Genomic DNA, 12,327 nt, shown 5'->3' on the forward strand with positions numbered 1-12,327 from the left:
CATTGGAGTACATCCAGAAGATTCGCACAGACCAAGGTGGTGCTAACCTGTGGGGGGCACTGTCCTGGGTTTATCGGCAGCCCATCCATCGTAGCTGCCCGCGACAACTCTTCATCATCATGGATGGAACCTGCAGCAATGTAGGCCGCGTTTTAGAACTGGTCAGGAGAAACGCCTGTAACGTCAGGTAAAAACTGTAATGTTAGATTAAATTAGCATAGAAGACACCATGCCTGGTAACAGTGTTGGGCAGTAACGCATTACTTAGTAACGCGTTACTGTAATTTGATTACTATTTTAGTAACGGAGTAATTTAACGCGTTATAATTTTCAAAATAGTAATTCGATTATAGTTACAAGCCGAGGTCTCTATACGTTACTGCCGCGTTACATTGCTGACAGAATGCAGAGATTCTAGAGATTGTAAAAAAGATGTAGCACACGCACTGTCGAGTCAAGTGCCAGTGGATTAGAGAGCTGCTCCTGCGAGACCCGACGCAACAGAGCGCGGTGCGGGACAAGATGGGCGAGTGCTGGTGCGGGAGGGTAGACACTCGCGTGTGTGCGGGATGCGGGAGAATAGAATAAAATGATTCACGGGACTCCCACAAAATAGAAATAGCTAAACATAAAATATCCAAAACAAATAAATAGTTATTCATCTATTGCACAAAAGCAACATGAACTAATATAAAATACGTTACATTGCTGACAGAATGCAGTGTTTTATAATCTAGAGATTGTAAAAAAGATGTAGCACACGCACTGTCGAGTCAAGTGCCAGTGGATTAGAGAGCTGCTCCTGCGAGACCCGACGCAACAGAGCGCGGTGCGGGACAAGATGGGCGAGTGCTGGTGCGGGAGGGTAGACACTCGCGTGTGTGCGGGATGCGGGAGAATAGAATAAAATGATTCACGGGACTCCCACAAAATAGAAATAGCTAAACATAAAATATCCAAAACAAATAAATAGTTATTCATCTATTGCACAAAAGCAACATGAACTAATATAAAATATAAACGATTAACAGGTGCAAGCGTGTGCAGAGTTTCTATTTAGGCTATAACACGTGTTCGCTGCGTTAAGCAATGCAGTGCTGAAATTTGCGTGCTCACGAATCCTCTCATTATAACACACGAATTGTAGACATTATGAAAGATTCATTATGCATATATTTATTGTGTTATAACAGAGATTTGTGAGATTGCGATGTACTGAGATGACTTTTAGTGATTATAAATGCAGCGCTCTTTGCTGGCATTCTGCCACGCCAAAACATGCACGCAGCAGCCGCTCGCTTTAGTTTAAAATAACAGTGTTCTGTGAATGTTGATGCTTTAATAACAAATATTTATCGGGAGCGTGTATGCTGAGATTTCATAAATTTAATGGAGAAAAAAGTAACGTAACTAATTACTTTAGAAATAAAGTAATCAGAACAGTAACGTGATTACTTTTAAAAGGAGTAATCAGTAATTTGATTACATTTTCAGAGTAACTTGCCCAACACTGCCTGGTAACACCTAATATAAAATAAGTTAATCTGAACAGATGGCCTTTCACGACAATCATTACTTTTAAGATATATTTTTTAAGTATTTATTAATATGTTGAATTAGCTTTTTTATTTTGAAAATCTTTTTTTTAATAATAGTATATATAGTTTTGTTTTACTCTTTTTATACTTTTAGCAACATATTAAGATTTTAGATCAGCAAACACTTTTAGAATTAGCTTTAAAAATGGCTAAACACCCACTTCACATCAGCAAACATCTCTAAAGCCAGTTTTAAAACCAGCTCCCAAATATCACTCAGACCAGCACCCAAAAACCAGCTCAGCACATTTCACTCCAGTAAACTGCACATAACTGCACATTTTACGTCAGCAAACACCTTTTTTCTTTAACAAGTGCACAGATAACAAACCCATTTGCCACAATTTGCGATTTTGCAATATCATTACCCTAATTAGCAAAACCTCAACTAATTACATATAACACAGTGAAATAAAATACCTAATTAGAAGTTAGAACAGCATAATATACAGTATATGTATAAAAATATGTAAATAAAAGATGCTTAGCTTAACTGTCTATAGACCCAGCGAGTACATATCGCATCCTGCTTTTAAAACAAGCTAAACACCTTTCACTTCACAGCAAGCGGCCATAAAAAGAAGCTCAACAGTTTTCACACTAGCAGACATTTTTGTCACCAGCTAAACTCTTAGAGCACTTAAACTCCGATCAATTTTATCTAAGGCATTACCATGGAAACACCCAATGCCTCAATAATGTATCTAAATGAAACTCATTTAGCCAGTCAGATGGGAAACAGCTGTAATCCAGATTCCAAACATACTTGTATTTGCTGCTGTCATTTCCAGTAAACAAAAATAAAGCTGAAAATTATTTCATCGTACTGTGCTTACATTATACAGCACAAAATGTCCCCTCCCATAATACACTGACTTATATTTAGAGAGAAATGCTCTTCAGCAAACACACACACACACACACACATATAGCTTTCACTGTACTGGAACACAGACTCGTTATTGATACTCAGTCAAGACATTTAAAAGCCTTCGACCCAGAAATGTATCTAAATGAAACTCATTTAGCCAGTCAGATGGGAAACAGCTGTAATCCAGATTCCAAACATACTTGTATTTGCTGCTGTCATTTCCAGTAAACAAAAATAAAGCTGAAAATTATTTCATCGTACTGTGCTTACATTATACAGCACAAAATGTCCCCTCCCATAATACACTGACTTATATTTAGAGAGAAATGCTCTTCAGCAAACACACACACACACACACACACATATAGCTTTCACTGTACTGGAACACAGACTCGTTATTGATACTCAGTCAAGACATTTAAAAGCCTTCGACCCAGGCGGAGCAGACCTGAATTCCAAACAGCTTGTGTTTGTGTGTGTGTGGCTGGTTTCTCTTCAGACATTTAATTAGTGAAATGGTCCAGATTATTGTCAGGGGAATACTAAACATATTCTCTTTTCCCTCACATCGGAACATTGGCAATCCATCACATGCATGTCTTGAATCATGAGAAATGTTTCTTGAAATGTGTTTGCAGACATGAAACCATACATACGCCTATATAATCCAATGTAAAAAAAGAATATGTCATAACACAGGTAGTTCAAAGCAAGCATACAGTGTCTCCATGTCATACAAATGCACTATAATATAAAGAGCCAGTGTATTTGCATTGAAGTACCTGTGTTTCAACATATTCTTGGTGTGGTTTCAGGTGTTTCGGTCTGGGTCTTGGTCCTCAGGCCTGTAGGAGGCTACTGCAGGGCGTTGCCAAGGTTACAGGAGGCAGTACAGAGTTTCTAAGTGAAGAAGAAAGGCTTCAGCCAAAGGTGCGAGAATTCACAGTGCCCTCTACAAGGACAGAGACAGAACCACTATTATCAACTCAGTTTAAACAAGTATTAAAGTATTAAAATAATTTTATATTTTAAATAATAATACAATAAAATATTATTTATAATAATTATTATTATTATTATTTTATATTTATTATAAATAATATTTAATTGTATTATTTAAAATATTAAATTAAACAAATCAATAAAGACTACTATTACTATTTAGTAACTACTATTACTATTTAGTAACTAATAATAGAGTAAAAATATATTAATATTATTTTATAGTACTATTATATAGTAAAAATATTATTTAGTAGTAGTGGTAGTAAAAATAATAATAATAATTATTATTATATTTTACAGAACAGCAGTTAAATTACAATCCTAATATTATGGCCTTAATATTAATGGTATTAATGGTCTTAATTTCTTTGGTTTCAATTGTTACATTGTAGAGCTTTTATTTTGGTGAAAACAAAACTATGGTACTTTGAAATATACCATGGTACTGAAATTCTTGTACTATGGTATTTATTTTTTAACTTGTTTAAGGTACTTCTGAATATACCGTGTTTAAAATAAGTAAGTACTGCGGTACCATGTCCAAAAAGTATGGTAGTACCTTGATATTTGTCTGTGGAAATCTGCAGAGATTTAAAAAACTATTTGTGTATTTCTGTGTTGTAGTGTAGTTATCAGTGTTTTGATTATTCTCTACAGTTGATTAAATGTCTAAAGAAAGCTCTGGAACCTGTGTTGATGGATGTAAGGATTGATTGGTATGTGCCGGACAATGTGGAGGCCCTTCTCTCACCCAATGAAATTCCTCCGCTCTACCCTGGCAACTGCCTGATTGGCTACTGCACTCTATATGACATGTCTGGATTCAGGGCCCAGAAAAGTGAGGTGAGACACTGTACAGTACCACACGTACAGAAGATGTGCTAATATAAATGAGATGCATACAGTTGCATAAAGTCTTAGTTTGTGTCTGTACACTTGCTCATAAGCAGGTGAAGCCTCGTCCATATAGAAGCCGTCCACGTGGTTCTGCAGGGTCGGTTTTTGAGCTCTCTCCCTCAACATCTGAGCTCCTTCAGCCTCTGGTTCCTCCGGAGGAACGAGAGAGAGATGCTGTAAAAGAGTGCATGGTGGAGGGAGACTTTCAGGAGGCGCTGCTGGAAATTTCACGAGAAATCTCTTCAGAATTCTCCTGTGCACATACCACCGATAATGCCGTCAGCCCTGGTAAGACTATAGGATCTGTTTATGATTTAACTACCTTGCATTGTGGGATACCACATAATGCGCTCAGGTTGTAGAAGTAGTAGTAGGTCTATTCCGTTCATACAAAATTTGTGCACAGTGTACATAATGCATGCTTAAAGGGATAGTCCACCCAAAAAAGAAACGTGTATGCATTTCTCATTATCTGTGGAATTTATATAAAAGAAGATATTTGGAAAAATTTTAATAACACCGCAATGCATCATATTTACTCAATGAAATCCAATACTTGTTTCTTAATTATTTAGGGGTACTTATTCCAAAAATACTGCCTCTTTGCAATTCTTAGCATTTTCTCTTTTGACAATTATTTGTAAAGTGAAGAAGTCTTGTATTATTAAGTCAAGAAAGCAAGCCATACAGGCTTTGAACAAAATGAGGGTGAGGAACTGACAGAATTTTCATTTTTTAAAAACGAAGTAGTAGCCATTTCAAACATACCTTATGTGATCCGCAGGAGGCGACACTGACTACAGCACCAGTGATGTGCGCTGGCGTATTCAACAGGATTCGTATGTTCAGGATCAGTATGTGTTGACACACTGTTCTCTGAGCAGTGAGAAGGCCTTCTCGTCTGTTTCTCCCCAAGCGGAGAGCTCTGTGCTGGGCATGGGTTCTCTGCCACATGGCTTGGAGAGAATGGAGCCCACACAGGGTAGAGGACTCTCGCGCTGGGAATCTCCGTGGACTCAGAACACCGATTCTGCATCAGGAAAGGTGACAGCAGCAGATGACATTTGTATTTAAGAATTCACTACACATAAAGAAAGTTTTACATATACATGTAAAGTTTACATTTGTAATGTATTACCAGTTATCTAAAATAGCCTGCAAAGGAAATTTACATACCTAACAAATAAAATTGACTGGTTATCTTGGAACTTTAATTCCACAAATAAACATTTAAAAGATCTTTGAGATGATGAGGAACATAAATTATTTCAGGTAGGTCCACATTTTTGACTGGTGTCTAAACTAAAACCTAAAAAAACTAACTAAAATGAAAGATAAGACATTGCATCATTTACATTTATGCATTTAGCAGATGCTTTTATCCAAAATGACTTAAAATAGATGAAAAATATCTAATTTTATATTTAAATTTTGTAAAGGTTCCACATTTTTTACTAAACATGAAATTCAATGAAATCATTAAATTAGGATGCTAATATTTACAGTTTAAAGTTGACACTTTACAATAAGGTCTCATTCGTTAACATTAGCTTGAACTAACAATGAATACTTCTACGTAATTTATTAATCTTAATAAATTTTAAGCTAAACACATTCATATACAGCATACCATTTTAAAACTTGTTGACATGAGCAACGAACAACTGTATTTTTAGCAAACATTAATAAATGCTGTAAAAACTGCTCATTGCTAGTTTATGTTATGCACTAATTTTAACAAATAAGACTTTTTGTAAAGTGTTATAGTTTAAGAAATAGTTTACAAAAAAAATTTAATTAGCAGAAAATGTACTCACCCCCAGGCCATCCAAGATGTAGATTAGTTTGTTTCTTCATCTGAAGAGATTTGGAGAAATTTAGCAACTTGGAGAAAGCAATGTTATGGATAGAAGACTCATACTTCAGCCACAAACATCGGTGGATGAGTACATTTTCTGGGTGAACTATTCCTTTAAATAAGTACAAACTAAACTGACAGAACAGACTTAACATACATAGAAATAAAAAAAATCTAAACTATAATTCTAACTGGTAGTCTCTGTCTATGTTTCTGTAGGCTGGCAAGCTCTTAGACGAGTCTCGTCACAGACAGAAGGCACTAGCTCGCTCTGCTCTGGCTGGCCGAAGTTTCTCATCTCCGCAGGGTGACCTGGACATGCACCGGCTCAGGAGAGCGCTAGAGAAGGTCTCATTTGAGCAGGCCGTAGGGGGCCGACTGGAGGAGAGTGACACAGACACCCACAGCACTTCACGAGGAGGTCTATCCCGCCCCAGTCTGACAGACTCCAGTGAGGGAAAACAGTAATAGTTTATGCATTAACATAAATACACACAGATGCATATTAAATCATCCTTTTCTTTTTACCTACCACTCTCTATCCAGACGGCCTCCTGTTCCCCGCTTCCCCACTAGACTGGGACACCTTCACCGATCCTGAAGGCCTATTTTCAGCCGCTCCCCCAGGCGAGTTCCAGGCTTCAGGGGCCGAGTGTCGCTCAGTCATCCATGGCATGCTGGGAGGAAGGGCCGTATCCTGGGAGGTCCGTGTGGATCTGTCTCTTCTGTGGGACACGGAGAGCTCAGCAACCCTGTCAACCAGCACTGGGTCCTGGGATGAGATTATCCACCAGCTGACCGCAAGATCTGTCATCAGAGACTTTGAAAACATGGCGGAGAAAGAAACAGATATAGAAGTTGAAAGAGGTCTGATAGGAATAACAGTTAAAAAAAACAGAATTTGAAGTAATAAAACCAGCTGCTCCATCCACATGTTTTTTTCCCCCTGTTGTTTGGGTGTGTATTCTGGTATGGATGTGTGTGTAGGTCCTTCCAGACGGTACAGAATGAAAGCGATCCAGACCAGCAAAAGCTGTGGAATTGTCTGCATGTACACAAGATTCACCACCACAGACACCAACGCGAGAAATCAACCTCAGAGCACACGCATTCGACACACAGGTACACACACATGCTGCAGCACAGACAATCCACACACAATCTCACAGATAGACTGACACAAATCTGACAAGCTAAACTACATGAGAGGAATGAAATTCTGCTGTGTGTGTGTTAGGTGTGTGGTTTGGGACCAGACACAGTTCTCAATCTGGCAGCAGAAGACAGAAGTTGTGCTCGGTGGGATTCGGACACCGTCCCTCCAGCAGAGCCAGTGAAGAAACAGAAGACACACACACCTCCACAGGTAACTTAAAAGTTAAATATGCACGCCCACATATAGTACATTTTTAAGTAACCTACACTACCATTCAGAAGATTGGACACAGCAATATATTTTTTTGCAAGAAGGAATACATTCTTACATTCTGCAAGCACAAATTATATTGACCAAAAGTGACAGTGAAGACATTTATATGCTCTTTTGAATATGTTAGTCATCAAAAAATCTTTTTAAAAAGTTTCATGGTTTCAACTAAAATATTAAGCCACACAACTGTTTTCAACATTGATAATAGGAAATATTATTCGAGCACTAAATCAGCATATTGGAATGATTTCTGAAGCATAATTGTGACTTTGTATCTCACAATTCTGATTTTATAACACGCAATTGCGAAGGAAGCAACCCATGAAAATTGTGCAACTGAATTTCTATTCTGTTTTCTTGGACCCAGACAGAGACGACACACCTGCATCCCCTTGTAGCATGACATCCTGGGACGGCAGTGAGTATAGGAGAAAGAAAAAATGAATTAAGGTGTGGTCACATTTGCGACATATCAGTAAAATTTAGTGTAGTGATGCATAAATCATGGAGTCAACTTTCAAACCAAGCAGCTTTCTGTTAGTCAGTGCTGTGAATTTGTATGACCAGCTTCACAAGTGAAATCTGTGTGGGCAACTTTGACACCTTTATATCGCTCACAAAAGTGTGACTGCACCTTTATGATTGTCTATACCTTAAAAATGACCCAACATTTCATTGGTGAATTGTGGGAGTAATAATAGTGTGTCTTCCAGACACAGGAGGAAGCATCAGTCCATCAGCGGTGTCTTCTCGCTCTCAGCGCTCTGTGGAGAGTTTCTTCGGGTCCAAGTCAGCGCTAACCTGCATAAGTATCACATTTAGAAAATGTATTTATATCACACTGAATTTCTGTGTTCTCCAGGTTCAATCTGGGCAGACTAAAGGGCAATAATGGAAAACAAGCTCCTCTCAAACCTCACTGTCTTTCTGCAGAGACTGAAAGACACATAGAGACAGATTCGCCTGACTACTTGCCCCTGGTTGGTGTCATTGTATACTAATTTACAAAACTAATCACCACATAAAGTCAAAGTCACCTACATCTCTTTTTGTGTCCCCACAGGTGCGCCTACAGTTGGCATCAGGTGCGTTTCTGCTGTCTGATTCCTACTCTGAGTGCCTCCAGATCCCTCTGGACCGCCTGAAAAGAGCATCCCCATACCTGAGCCACCGCAGTAGTCTGAGCCCCCCTTTCCGTTGTACCTCACCACCCACGTCAGCGAGACAGATGCGAGACTCATGGTCCAACCCCTTGGAGGAAGGCTCTCCAAAATTGGTAGGTGGAGTCGCGCAGGCTGACAGTGGGCGGGGCTCTGAGACTGACACTTGTGAAGGTCCTCCATTGGATCTTGCAGAAACCCATGGAGAGGAACTGGCGCAGATGGACGTAGAGAGCTCAAGCTGGGCCACGGCGGTGGCCCTGGCCTGGCTGGAGCACCGTTGCGCTGGGTTTTTTGTGGAGTGGGAACTGGTGGCTGCCAAGGCAGATTTCTGGCTGAAGTGTCAGTCGCTGCCAGAAGGGGTTGACCTGGCAGGGTTGAGGGCAGCGGCCAGGCAGCTTTTCCTGCTGTTGCGTCACTGGGATGAAAACATCAAACTGAACGTGCTCTGCTACAACCCCAATAACATGTGAGAAAGGACCCCAAGAAACATGCAAGCCACCAGGATTTGAAGCCTCAAAGATGAAGTTTTTGGGTCTTTAATTGAATTGAACCCTGTTGGCTAGACTCACAATTCAACTTCATAGCAGAATAGAATTAATCTAAGATGTCCTTCAAAATGGAGATTGTGAGTTGTGTTCCAGTCTTTCCTTATGCCTAGACCACAATACTGTTCAAGCTTTGCCTTAATCTTTGGGCCTCAGACTAATTATGTAGTGAACTACATTCTACTGTATATCTGACAGCAGTTTATCCTACCAATAGCAAAATGACTAGTATGGGAGGCTTTGTGAAACCAATCACCAACATATATAGCAGGCCAAAATTACACATTCTTGCCTTAACTTACACTACCGTTCAAACGTTTTGGGTCAGTAAGAGTTTTTTTGTTTGTTTGTTTATCCAGCAATGACACATGAAATTAATCAAAAGTGACAAAAGATTTACAATGTTACACTTTCAAATAAATGTTCTTTTTAACTTTCTATTCATTCAAAAAATCCTTTAAAAAAAGTATCAGTTTCCACAAAAATATAAAGCAGTACAACTGGTTTCAACATTGATAACAACAAGAAATGTTTCAGCAAATCAGCATATTAGAATGATTTCTGAATGGTTACGCGACACTGAAGACTGGAGTAATGCCGAAAATTCAGCTTTGGAATCACAGTAATAAATTACAATTTAAAATATATTAAAATAGAAAACATTTCAAATCGTAATAATATAGTATTTTTGATCAAATAACTGCAGCCTTGGTGAGTATAAATTACTTTTAAAAACTTACTGACCCCAAACTTTTGAACGGTAGTGTACAACAGCTGTCTGAATTTGATTAATCTATTTCTTACATTGGTCAAGTTTTAGACTAAATTGGACTTTATTTTAAACCACCTTTTTTGCGTTGGCTGATTCTGTCAGTATTACTCATTTTTAGAACTGTTAAGCATATAAACAGTCTAAACAACATTGGTAAATTGTATTTGTGTAGGCTCATTTGTGTTGTTTTTGACAGAAATTGAATTGTTGACAAAAGATTTACAATGTTACACTTTCAAATAAATGTTCTTTTTAACTTTCTATTCATTCAAAAAATCCTTTAAAAAAAGTATCAGTTTCCACAAAAATATAAAGCAGTACAACTGGTTTCAACATTGATAACAACAAGAAATGTTTCAGCAAATCAGCATATTAGAATGATTTCTGAATGGTTACGCGACACTGAAGACTGGAGTAATGCCGAAAATTCAGCTTTGGAATCACAGTAATAAATTACAATTTAAAATATATTAAAATAGAAAACATTTCAAATCGTAATAATATAGTCTTTTTGATCAAATAACTGCAGCCTTGGTGAGTATAAATTACTTCTTTTAAAAACTTACTGACCCCAAACTTTTAAACGGTAGTGTACAACAGCTGTCTGAATTTGATTAATCTATTTCTTACATTGGTCAAGTTTTAGACTAAATTGGATTCTGTTAGTATTACTCATTTTTAGAGCTGTTAAGCATATAAACCAGTCTAAACAACATTGGTAAATTGTATTTGTGTAGGCTCATTTGTGTTTTGTTTTTGACAGAAATTGAATTGTGTGTTTGGCAATGACTGCTTGCTTTTAGCCTTCTTGAGATATTTTAGATTTAGGCATTTAGTTTGTTCTTTTTGGAGTCTGCTTACAAGCAAGAGTTTTCAGGTAACACCACAAAAACAATCTGCAAAACCTGGGGCTATATTTTTCATGTTCAATCATAGGAAGAATCGGAATCATGGTAACTATGAATGTTATGAAATTATGACTTTATTTTCAATCACTTACAAATCTACACAATAAAATGCTCTGAATAATTTCAAATGACGCTTCTTCAGGTTTTAAGATACTGTTGTTTCAAACAGTAAGGGCTTTAATTGTTCAGTCTAAACAACATTGGTAAATTGTATTTGTGTAGGCTCATTTGTGTTTTGTTTTTGACAGAAATTGAATTGTGTGTTTGGCAATGACTGCTTGCTTTTAGCCTTCTTGAGATATTTTAGATTTAGGCATTTAGTTTGTTCTTTTTGGAGTCTGCTTACAAGCAAGAGTTTTCAGGTAACACCACAAAAACAATCTGCAAAACCTGGGGCTATATTTTTCATGTTCAATCATAGGAAGAATCGGAACCATGGTAACTATGAATGTTATGAAATTATGACTTTATTTTCAATCACTTACAAATCTACACAATAAAATGCTCTGAATAATTCCAAATGACGCTTCTTCAGGTTTTAAGATACTGTTGTTTCAAACAGTAAGGGCTTTAATTGTTCACTGTACATTCAGACTGGTTTTGCCCAGACTTTCGTACCCATGAGCCGGTCAAAAAACTTGGAAATGGAATAAAATCATGGACAACAGTTGTATTGTGATTACCGACAACACTATGGATTAAGCAAATGCATATCATGCACAAAGAAAACAAAAACAAGCAGATTATAAGAATAAGATTCATAAGAAAAATCATTCACTTATCACAGAAAAATAAAAAATCACACTCTAAATATGAAGCATTTCAGCATTGAATCTCTCTCTTCATGCTAGAAAAGACAAAAAAACATAGAGAACAAAAAAAGAAAGACCAAAGACAGAAAACAAACTACAAAAAAAATGGAAAAGCAGATCTATGCTGTTCCTTCATGCTCTATAAATGTAACTATATCATCCTGTTGAGCTTATAGACATAATTGTGCATGGCTGGAAAAATCTAATATTGAAGGGATAGTTCACCAAACAAAAAGAACATTCAGCCATCATTTACTCACCACCATGTCGTTCCAAACCTGTATGAGTTTTTCTTAAAAGAGATATTTTAAGATTTTTTTTCTCTCTCTATACAATAGTACATACAAGTTCTTTAAAATACCTTCCTTTATGTTGCACAGATGAAAGTAAGCCATACAGGTTTGGAACGACATGAGGGTGAGTAAATTATGACACAATTTTCATTTTTGAGTGAACTAACCATTTAAAT

This window comes from Sinocyclocheilus grahami, unplaced genomic scaffold (assembly GCF_001515645.1).
Source record: "Sinocyclocheilus grahami isolate Dianchi unplaced genomic scaffold, SAMN03320097.WGS_v1.1 scaffold277.1, whole genome shotgun sequence".
NCBI classification, from domain to species: domain Eukaryota; kingdom Metazoa; phylum Chordata; class Actinopteri; order Cypriniformes; family Cyprinidae; genus Sinocyclocheilus; species Sinocyclocheilus grahami.